Source organism: Macrobrachium nipponense, chromosome 44 (assembly GCF_015104395.2).
Source record: "Macrobrachium nipponense isolate FS-2020 chromosome 44, ASM1510439v2, whole genome shotgun sequence".
Classification (NCBI taxonomy): domain Eukaryota; kingdom Metazoa; phylum Arthropoda; class Malacostraca; order Decapoda; family Palaemonidae; genus Macrobrachium; species Macrobrachium nipponense.
This window is the reverse complement of record NC_087221.1, coordinates 29,227,030-29,237,029: the sequence shown is the minus strand read 5'-3', so window position 1 is coordinate 29,237,029 and position 10,000 is coordinate 29,227,030. Positions and strand designations below refer to the sequence as shown.

The following is a 10,000-nucleotide window of genomic DNA, read 5'->3' as shown; positions in this document are numbered from 1 at the left end:
ATATATATATATATACATATATATATATAGGACTGTAGTAGAATCTAATTTCTTGTTCTCAAATATCTTGCGATTAAAGACAAACAATCGAGGTCTTCCAGATATAGAATGCAAAAGCAGAAAAAAACATAAACGTATTGAGAGAGAGAGAGAGAGAGAGAGAGAGAGAGAGAGAGAGAGAGGGAATAACATTCGAGTCTTGTATCAATGACGCTCTTCAAAATCATGAGGGAGAAACCGGGGTAAAAAGACTGATCTTCAGCTACTGGATTCACTCCTTTATCAGGACCAGAAATCAGAAGAGGAGAGGACAGGAGGACGTATCACTTTCTGTTGCGGGGAACCAAGTACGATTTCTATCAACGGCGATGTACTCTTATAAACTTGCATTCTATACCTGTCTCATTTTATTCATAAAAAATAATTTTTTTCAAATTTTGTTTCATGAACTTATCTTAGTATGTTTGTTTATATGGTGATTTTACGTTGCATGGAACAAGTGGTAAGGTCTACGGCCGGCTGAAGTAACTTTTTAATTTGAGGAAATATGCACATATCATTAGTATTCCTCAAAGAAATACAATGAGAATTTTTAGGTTTGCGAATCGGACACTCACTATCCCACATCTGCGCAAAGTGCGAATAATTCTATTACGAGGTTTATGCTTCAAAATTATTTTTTTTATTTTTTTTTTTTACGTTGCATGGAACCAGTGGTTATTCAGCAACGGGACTAACGGCTTTACGTGATTTCCGAACCACGTCGAGAGTGAACTTCTATCACCAGAAATACAAATCTATAACCCCTCAATGGAATGCCCGAGAATCGAACTTGCGGCCACCAAGGTGGCAGGTCAACACCATACCGACCACGCCACTGAGGCGCTTCAAAATTAATGAACTACTAACTATAATGGTGCCGAATATTCTAAATAACAATAATAATCCTTCTAATGTCCCATCTCAATGAAAACATCCCAAAGAGAGAGAGAGAGGAGAGAGAGATGAGGCGAGAGAAGAGAGAGAGAGAGAGAGAGAGAGAGAGAGAGAGAGAGAGGCTGAAATATCGCGTCTGGTGACGGAAAACCGAGCAGTCTTCAGATGCGAACAAAGAGAAAGCTGAACCAATATTATTTCGGAAAGAATTGCATTCTCCTCCTTCTTCCACGGCAATGCCCGAGAATCATTCAGCGCAAAGTGGCATATAATTTTCCGCTAAAATGTAATGCGATTTCCCTGGAAGTCATATCAACCTCCTTTCCAGAGCGAGGGTGTATATATCTTACAAACGTGGAAGTCGTGTAAATGATCGCTTGGTGTTTGAGGTGACTGGGTATTATTGGTCGGCCGATATTTTGTTAGACTTGGGAATCAAAGAAAATTGAATTTTATTCAGCAGTTGTCAGAATTTAACTTTTGGAGTTTTGGTAGTACGTATGAGGTAAAAGTGGTGTATATTATTGTAATTTAAACTCCAGGAACTGATATGCCTACAACATACATTTATTTCTTTTTATTTTTGTGGAAAAATTATCAATTACTTTTTAGTTTTGAGCAAAAAATATTTATTTCTTTTGATTTTTTACAAAATGCTGAAAGGAAACTGTTTATTTCTTTGCATTTTGAGGAAACCTTTATTTCAATATTCATCAGAAACCTTAGCTTATTCTAATTCCGTTTCCAAACCGGTTCCTCAAACTACTATTTCAACGCTTTTTCTATTTTGTTATTATTAAAATAATAAACGTTTTCTAATCTGATGGGTTTCGTTACAAAAATACAATCATTCGTCGCGCAAATGATAAATTTCGACATCAATCATGTCTTCATTCTGGTACAGTTTATATAATATATATATATATATATATATATATATATATATATAATATATATATATATATATATATATATATATAATATGTGTGTGTGTGTTGAGACAAGTGAACAAGATACGAGAAATTGAAGGCAGTAAAAATAGAAGGCAATTTCTTTAATTAAATATACGGTAAAAAAAAATCCCATTTAGTCATCTTTCTTTCGCGAGAAATGTAAAAAGTTCTTAACTTAAAAGACGAAACATTGGAGATATTTAAAATATACGAACGTGAAATATCGCTAGAAGATTTCTCAAGAACAAGTCATAAATACACGACATCAATCCAAGAGCATAAATTAAGTTAACTATATAAGCCCAATTTCGTTTCGCAAATGATAAAAATACGGAAATATATACAGTATCAACCCAACCCCCCAAAATTTACTAATTAGTCAGAAGTACGAGATTGTTCTAAGTAGGAAAATAATAAAATTATTCGAGCGAAATAAGAGTTATTTCATTCTTAATGCTAGATCACATCTACTGTTAAGTAATATTCGTAGAAATTTTACTGTTAAAATCTAACGAAATTACTTCAAACATTCCAGGTACACTATAAAGGGAGCACCCTAGGAAATAAAGTTATCAATATCACAGTTGATGCGTGATGGATTTTCCTTACGCTGCAGCATTGTTCCCTGAAATGCGGGTTTCTATCACAGAAACGAGAGAGAGAGAGAGAGAGAGAGAGAGAGAGAGAGAGAGAGAGAGAGAATGACGGGGAAACTTCGATACATCCATCCCTTTCAAATTCATTTTGACACGAGCTCTACACTTAGTGTCGACGACAACAATCAATGTTCTTGTCAAAACAAAAATCCGTGAAAATTCCACCGTTTTTTCTTGTCAGCATAAAAGGGTATTACAAATGCACGGGTGCGCTATTTTGTTAGACATTCTTTTTTTTCAGGACTTGCTTTTGTCGGGTTGTTGCATTTTTTCCTGCTGTATATTTTATACGAATTCTCCTTTTGAACCGTAAACCACTAGACTTTCTACGATGAATGGATTTATTTGCTATCTTTTATTCTAGCATTCTTTCTTTTTATTTTTTTTGCTGTTGAATTTATATGTGTCGTGAATTGCACATGCTTCTCTTTTTAACACCCATCCCTGTGATATATTCCAATAAAAGGGTTTGCATACGAAGCTTATAACCGAGTAGCCACGATGGAATTCGAATATTTTTCTGGAACAGGTATGCAATTAAAACTACTGAAACATACACCTGGTGCAGATGACTGCTGTTGTTTCGATATTAGTTGACAAAAATCAAATCAGTCAATCATTCCATGACTACTGTCCTGATTCATTCCAAAGGCTTTTATGTTTGGCGTACAATTCATGATGCGTGTAATTCATGATGTATGTCCTGTATATCAACAAATATTTGTGTTCTCACAAAGATTTCTAAAAATGTGTAACTATAAAAGCTTAATATTGATCTGAAATTGTGAACACATATAAGAACACATACAAACCTTCTTTGAAGCTTTGGAAGTTTTCACAAAAGCTGTTTCATCCATGTCTAAACCTCATAACGAAATTCTTTTAAATAGCCTTTTTTAATTTGTTTCCTGAAAACAATTGTTGAATTTACGTTTCCTAAAAGAAATTCTCTAAAATAATTTCTAGTTTTCGTTTCTTAAAGGAAATTCCCTTAAAAATAGTACTTTAAACTGCGTTTCCTAAAAGGAATTTTCTAAAATAGTCCTTGAATTTTTGTTTCCTCAAAGTTCTCTAAGATAGTTCTTTAATTTGCCTTTCCGAAAAAAATTCTCTAATTAGTTTCTTAATTTTCGTTTCCGTCCAAGATAGCTACGAACAATGAGAGAGAGAGAGAGAGAGAGAGAGAGAGAGAGAGAGAGAGAATGGATACCCACATAAACTTCGCATTTTCTTTACAGAGTCTTATTATCCTTATTAGCATAATGAGCCATTTTTGCACGAACCTAATACCGCTGAAGTTGAGAGAGAGAGGGGTTTATAAAAGTCCTCCTTCGGTCCGACTTGGCGCGGAGGATGTAATCCCCCCCCCCAAAAAAAAAAAAAAAATCCTCAATTTTATACAAAGATGGACACTTATTTCCGACTCATCAAATTCGCACAAAATTTGCAACAACCACTGCCGTCCCCTCAAAATAAATAAATAAATAAATAAATAAATAAATAAATAAATGAAATAATAATAAGAAAAAAAATTATTAGTATGAGGAAGTTTATAATAGACTAGCACCATAGGTGTTGTTTAATTCGAAATTACCTGCGCGCGATTTTGCCGTTATTCTACATTTGTTAATTTCTGATCACATCACAGTTTGGCAATTGACTTTCTTGGTATTTCTGGACAGGTGACCAGTAATTAAGGCCATACGCAAGGAAAGACAAGGGGTTTGAAAAAAAACACACACGCGCGCGCACGCACACACATAAATACATATAATATATATATATATATATATATATATATATATATATATATATGATAAAATTGTAAGACAAATTTTAATGGCTATAGAGGCCAAAAAAGAAAAAAGAATTTTATTTACTATTATAACATAACATATACTATATTATATGGTACATATAATTATATTATATACACCACACACACACACATTCACACATATATATATATATATATAATATATAATATATATATATATAATATATATATAATATATAATATATATATATAATATATATATATATTATATATATATATATATTAAGATGTTATGTACAAAATTGCCAAAAACGTTCATTCAGGGATTATCGCAATTCCTTCTCAATTTTGCTACTTAGGTTAACTTGATCTGGAAATATTTAAATGCAATACTGTTTTATACCCTTTCTTTTTTTGCTATCAAGCGTTGCTACGGAAGTTTCCCCCCACCCACCCCCTTGAAAAAAATGTATACATGTGAATAAGAGAAATAATGATTAACAATAATTTTCTATTGTTAGTATTCAAACTAACCGTATAACCAAGATATATCATTAACTAGATAAGCGGCTGAAACGAGAGAGAATGCTGAGAATGCTAATAAATGAAAAGGAGAAAACTGAACCGTAAGGAGCGATACCAAGGTGACTATTCAGTAACATGGGAATAAATAAATAAACAACAAGAATCATATATATATATATATATATATATATATATATATATATACTATATTATACATATATATACATATAAATATATAGCAAATATATACACACACACACACGCACACACACACACACACACACACACACACATATATATATATATATATATATATATATATATATATATATATACAAATTAATAGCACATATATACATACACACACACATATATATATATATAATATATATATATATATATATAAATATATACATATATATTTATATATATATATATATATATATATATATATATATATATATATATATATATATATCTATATATATTATATATATATATTATGAAATAATACACATCAAACGCTTCAAACAAAACCAGACAGCTCTACTTACATTGAGACGAAGTTGTACGAATTCCTCATGCTAAAATGCCATCAGCCAGCTTGGGGTATTATCCTCGTTAGGTTTAGCAGTCCTGAAGTAAGAAAGCAAGTGGGTATTACATTGTCTTGGAAAGTTGTGGAAATTTATGAAGACTATAATGATGATCGTATTTGTAGAAAAGCTAATTTGTGTATGCATGCATATGCCTGCATGCATGAAGAGTAAGCGTACTCAAACAAAAGTGTATACACAAGGAATTTGAGAAAGACATCAAAGGCATTTGTTTGTTTGTATGGTGTTTTTACGTTGCATGGAACCAGTGGTTATTCAGCTACGGGACCAACGGCTTTACGTGATTTTCGAACCACGTCGAGAGTGAATTTCTATCACCAGAAATACACATATCTAACTCTTCAATGGAATGCCCGAGAATCGAACTCGCTGCTAACGAGGTGGCACGGCAACACCATACCGACCACGCCATTGAGGCCCTCCACAGGCATTTGCATGGTTTATTGCTAACATTTCAAGGCCTAGCCTCATTATCAAAGCTGTAAAAATATATGCAAGTACATTAAAACATCATAAAGGAATCGGACTTAAAAATAATATGCTAAAAACAAATGCAAAACATTCAGTTTAAAATTCCGGGAAAAAGGTGTTACCAGCTAAGTGGAAAGAAATAACACGAGTGACAATGAGAAACGTTAAAAGTCCAGGGTAAGCTTATGCTAAGCTGCTGAGGAGAACGAGCCCTCGACAAAATTTTAAATTGATCGTATTCAATATTTATTTTGTATTTTTTTAGCAGTCGTATACTGGAAAACTCTGGATTCGACAGCTGCACCCCAGTACGATAGTTAACACCTCTGTGACAATCTTTTTTTTATTATAAAAATACATCAAATCAAATTTACTATGTTATGGCATTTATATATATTTTTTATTATATAAATGTTCATATACATTAACCTTTATTTAATAAAAAAATTTTTATTCCTATAACCAAATAGACCACTTTGTCATTAACATTAAAATGGTTTTTAAAATATTCATTGTAGGAAATAAATTTTTCATTTTTAAAAATTGTTCATCTTTAAAAATTGTTCATTTTTAATTTATAATTTTCCAGCAACAGTTTTTTCCGAAGATTCCATTTATGTTTTAAAATACTAAATGAAACGTTACTTTTTATATTTTGTCTTTTCCCATTCTGTGACAATCGATGCGGACTTTCAGTAACCTAGGAGAGGCACAGACATATTTCCCCTGACTACATCAGGGGCAAGTAAATAAACACACAGTATTCGATGTCATCAGAGGGTTTAATCTATCCTTATACTTAAAAAGGGAACCTATGGTAAGGGGATTAGTGGGAATGAGGTGACTTCTTATGGCAGGACAATACTGCCGTATCAGTGAATAAATTCCGGTGATAAAGGACACATCACGAATAAATGGAAGACTCTAATAAAATGACATTTTTGGGACTGCTGGAGACCTAATTTTTTTTTGGCATAATTTGTTATTTAGAAACTTATCTCCGAGAAATATGAGTATAAGAATGAAATTTCTTTGTGAAATTCAAACCAGTTTGAGGTTAAACAAAAAGCCCGGTGGAGGAGTGTATTTAGTGTTTAGCTTGAAATTGGAAAAGAAAAGAAACAGAAATTCATACCTAAGTTACTAGTAAAGGTCTTTTTCCTAAAAAGAGAGATGTGAAATCTAATATCATCTCGTGATACCACAGTGTTTAGGAAGGGGAGTTGCCTCGCAACCGCGATAATATCACATACATACATATATATATTATACATATATAAAACAGAATATAGAACTTAGGTCAAAAGCCAATCGCTGGCATACATATGTAATGAATTAACAGAGCCTATCGATTAGGAACTGGTAGATCATAGCAAATTTTCCAGATATATTAGGTGACCTAACACTACGTTGCACTTACGTCGGTCGTAATGAAAATATTCGGTCTTTTCCTCTTCAATAGATGGGAGTAGTTTTAATGAGGTTGAATTTCTCACATTTTTGGGGAACAATGGTGCCTAATGAAGGTTCTTTCGACTTGGAAATTAGTGAAAGACTAGAGAAGGTATATACATCATACGCTGAAGAGGCTCAGCAAGAACTGGAAACCAAAAATTCTGAAACTACATATGAAAGTAAGATGATGCCTCAGTAAACAAAACAGAAAAAAATCTGTCGACTTGAGGAACAAGCTTTTAGGAAGAACCTTATAAGTCAGATGGCAGGGTGGAGTGATAAATGATATCTTAAGGGAAATTACGGAGGGAGATAATGGCCTGGTCGTCTTCCACCCACCACTCCAGGGAAAAAAGTGTGAATTAGCGCCAGCTGGGCTACTCTAGGTGTCGGAAGAGTTGGAAGACCCAGACCTACCAGGATGAGAACTATGGGACGGGGGATTTGAGACGAGTGGAGAGATTAGTAGAAGTAAAAGCGCAGGAAGGAAATGAGAAGAGAAATTTTAGAGAGCATGTCTTCGTCGTACCATGTTGGAGGCGATGATACGGTCGGACGTTGGCTGTTATTGGTACTTTGAAACTTACATTCTTTTTACAAATATATATCTTCAGTATTCTTGTTCCATCTCCCTCTATAGAAAACCCTAATTCTGATATCTTTACAGGAGCCTAGCAGCGCATGCGCGCGATGCAAGTTTGGGCTACATGTCCGCATCATAAAAAATTTGAATAAACTGATACAAAGTGCAACCTCATCGATTCTCAATATTCAATATACGCTCTCTTACTGCAAATGCACTCAGATCTTAAAAATAGCATTCACCCTTACATCACCCAAAATGTTCACGGCGTTGTAAACCATAATCTTTCAGAGGAATGACGGTGAATATTCGGTATTTGCTTCTGCACTGAATTTGCACCCGGCATTGATTTTCCATTCGTTTAAAATCAAAGGTACAAACGAATACCAGCGAAAAAAGAAAAAAAAGACAGATAAAGGACCCAAGAATCTGAAGAGGTGAGTGATTGTTCGAAGCAGAGCTCTCCCGTTTTCTTACGCTTCTTCCTATTTACAGGAAGACTCTTACTGTGATTGTGTTTATATAGAAAATCGGTCGTTCAAACATTTCCCAACAATAATTCTCTTCGGCGCATTGTTGCAAGAGCGATATTTATTTTTGAATATCACTTCCTTTTATTTTCCTTCGCGGCTGCCCAACAATATCTGATTTTGAACTGTTTTCGCTTGATGTTTCTGTCAGTTTCTGTTAAATCTACTATTACTTATTTTTTCAATTCCTCCCTCGCTTAAATAGGGTTTTGAAGACATTTTAGAAATACGGCGAAAATTTATGGTCTCTGAGTCAAGTTGAATGAAAACAATATTTAATTTATTTAGCATATCTGGACCCTTTTAAATACTCCAAATTTCATAACTCCCCGGAAAATGTACGCATTTGAATAATGTTGGAAGTTTTCGATAACGAAGGCAACAGGCAGTAACAAATATAAATTCAGATTATTCAACTTTAATGAGGCATGCAACATTTTCGTTACGCCCTGGGAATCATCATATAACAAACTTATGTCTCATTGATTCACCCTGTGAAAATAAATAAATATTTCAGGTGGTAGAAAGACGTAGCGTAGTTTTACTGGAAATAAATACGTAGGTAAGGCAAACGATTCAAAATACACATTCTCTCTCTCTCTCTCTCTCTCTCTCTCTCTCTCGCTCTCTCTCTCTCTCTCTCTCTCTCTCTCTCCTATATCTATATAATATATAATATCTATATATATATTCTAGTATATATATCTATATATATATAAAATTATATCTAAATAATATATATTATATTATATATTATATTGTATATATATCGATATAATATATATATATAGATTTAATATATTTATATAATAATTATAATTAATATCTTATTATATATTATATATATATTTAATATATAGTATATATATATATATTATATATATATATTATATAGATTTATTATATATTTATTATATAATATATATATTTATTATATTATTATATATAAAAAAAAAGTAATTTTTTATTATTTTAAAATTATTATATATATTTTTTATATATTATATTATATATATATATATATATATATGTATATTAAATTTATATATACTTTATATATATATTTACTTATATCTAAGTATGTGTATATACATACATATATATATATATATATATATATATATATATATATATATATATATAGATATATATATATATATATATATATGTATATATATATATATATATATATATATTATATATATATATAGATATATGTACATAATATATATATGTATATATATATATATATAATATATATATATATATATATATATATATATATATATATATATATATATATATATATATATATATAATATATATGTGTGTGTGTGTGTGTGTGTGTGTGTATACATATATATATATATATATATATATATATATATATATATATATATATATATATATATATATATATATATATATATATATATATATATATATATATATATATATATATATCAAGAATGTGACTCAGACCCTCGGATAATCTAA

General features: G+C 31.3%; 1 long non-coding RNA gene across 1 annotated transcript in view; it reads right to left on the bottom strand.

The window, feature by feature from the left end:
• The window catches only part of LOC135203847 (uncharacterized), a 207,106-nt gene that overhangs the window by 166,428 nt on the left and 30,678 nt on the right, over window positions 1–10,000 (bottom strand). The window contains exon 2 of the long non-coding RNA XR_010312049.1: window positions 5,402–5,483. This is a non-coding gene — a long non-coding RNA (uncharacterized LOC135203847). The remainder of the gene's footprint in view (window positions 1–5,401; window positions 5,484–10,000) is intronic.